The sequence below is a fragment of the Gossypium arboreum genome, chromosome 13 (assembly GCF_025698485.1).
Source record: "Gossypium arboreum isolate Shixiya-1 chromosome 13, ASM2569848v2, whole genome shotgun sequence".
In the NCBI taxonomy this organism is placed as follows: domain Eukaryota; kingdom Viridiplantae; phylum Streptophyta; class Magnoliopsida; order Malvales; family Malvaceae; genus Gossypium; species Gossypium arboreum.
The window spans coordinates 97,207,685-97,209,930 of NC_069082.1; the positions used below are offsets into that span (position 1 = coordinate 97,207,685).

At 36.3% G+C, this 2,246-nt stretch overlaps 1 non-coding gene across 1 annotated transcript; it reads right to left on the bottom strand.

The window, feature by feature from the left end:
- Positions 1 to 530: 530 nt before the first annotated feature.
- Positions 531 to 637, bottom strand: LOC128287079 (small nucleolar RNA R71). Its single transcript, XR_008277779.1, has one exon. It is a non-coding gene; the product is annotated as a small nucleolar RNA R71 (small nucleolar RNA).
- Between the last annotated feature and the right edge of the window lie 1,609 nt (positions 638 to 2,246).

Genomic DNA, 2,246 nt, shown 5'->3' on the forward strand with positions numbered 1-2,246 from the left:
TCCTTTTGACCTGAGATTCAAAGAACTTTATGAAAGAGAAGAAGGGATTTACGTAATATGGCTAGGGAAGTAAATGATTCTGGCCTGAATGATCCTGGTCTTAATGATGATCCCATTGGTTAGGATGTTAATCCTCATGTTCATCAAGTGATAGATGATCGAGACAAACCAATTTGAGAAAATGTTGTTCCAATTTTGGATGATTTGAATTCAGGAATAGTAAGGCCACACATACAAGCTCAAAAATTCGAGTTAAAACCGATAATGTTCCAAATATTGCAGACAGTAGGACAGTTTGGTGGATTACCCATTGAAATCCAAGACTGTATTTAAGAGTTTTTCTAGAAGTCTGTGACTCGTTTAGACAATAGGATGTTTTTAAAGACGTTTTGCGACTTAAATTGTTCCCATATTCTTTGAGAGATCGTGTAAGAACATGTCTGAATGCTTTGTCATCGGGAACAGTGGCATTATTGAATGATCTTTGCTAGAGATTTTTACTAAAGTATAATCCACAAAATATGAATGTCAAGCTTAGAAATGACATCACATATTTTAAGTAATCAGAGGATGAAACATTATATGATGCTTGGGAACAATTTAATGAATTACTTTGAAAATGTCTGATGCATGGATCCCAGCACTGGACGCAGATAGAGATATTTTATAATGGGTTGTATGCACATATGAGGATGGTAGTTGATGCTTTTGCCAATACTACTTTGTTGGATAAATCTTATAATGAAGCGTATGAGATTTTGGAAAAAAATTGCCAACAATGATTATCAATATCCTACCACGAGAGTTGGGAAGAGTAAGAAAACTGTTGGTACCATAGAGCTTGGTGCAATCACTTTGTTAGGAGCCCAGGTATCTTCTTTAGCTAATATTATCAAAACAATAAAGAGGCCCACTATAGTCCACGAGATGAAATCAACCAAACTATTGTTTATTTATTGCAGTGAAGACCATGTGTTTGATGAATGCCCATCAAACCCAGTTTTTGTATACTACATGGGTAATTTTAATTGGAACAATAACCCCTATTCCAACATCTATAGTCCAGGAAGGAAGCAGCATTCGAACTTTAGTTAGAATAATCAAGGTAAAGGGAATTTAAACAATGTTGCGAGACAAAATGCTAATAGTGCACTACCTTGTTGAAGGAATATATGGCTAAGAATGATACTGTAATTCACAACCAGATTGCGTCCCTCAGAGCTCTTGAGAATCAAGTGGGGCAGATAGCAAATGCTTTAAATTCGAGGCCACAGAAGCATTGTCAAGCAGTACCGAGAATTCGAGAACACAAGGGAAGGAATAGTGCAAAGCCATCACTCTTAGAAGTAGGGCACAGTTGGATGATGTTGTTCAAGACACCACTCTAGAAGAGGACGACTCTAGACTTAACCATAGAAATAATTCAGAGTCAATTGAAAAGCATACTACACCTGAAAAGGGTAAACAGAAGAATGTTGCAGCAGAACCAAATCATATTGCCAACAAAAATGCCATAACAAAATAATATCAGCAACTTGAAGGACGACCACCTCTACCTTTTCCCCAGCGATTCCATAATTCTAAATAGGATGTTACGTTCAAAAGAATTTTGGATATTTTGAAGTAACTCTACATTTACATACTGCTAGTAGAAGCATTGGATCAAATGCCCAATTATGTGAAATTCATGAAAGGTATATTGTAATAGAAGCACAGATTGGGAGAATTTGAGACTATTGCTCTCATTGAAGGGTGCACAACAACGTTGATGAATAAATTACCTCCAAAGTTTAAGGACCCAAGGAGTTTCACTAAATCATGCTCAATTGGAAACCATGATGTTGCTAAGGCATTATATGATTTAAGAACGATTTTAAATCTAATGCTTGTGGCTATTTCTAGGAAGCTAGGAATTGGGAAAGCGAGACCTACTACGATTACGTTGCAACTAGCTGATCGATCTTACGTGCATCCGGAGGCTAAAATTGAAGATGTGTTGGTAAGAGTAGATCAATTAATTTTTCTAGCAGATTTCTCTATTTTAGAATATGAAGCTAACCAGTTGTGCTAATTATTCTTGGAAGGTCTTTTTTGCTACTGGCAAGACTTTAATTGATGTACAAAAAAGCGAACTGACCATGAGGGTAAATGATCAGCAGATTTTTTTTAATGTATTTGATGCCTTGAAATGTGCTGATGAGAATGAAGAATGCCACGTCATTGGGTTGATGGAAACAATGGTAGAT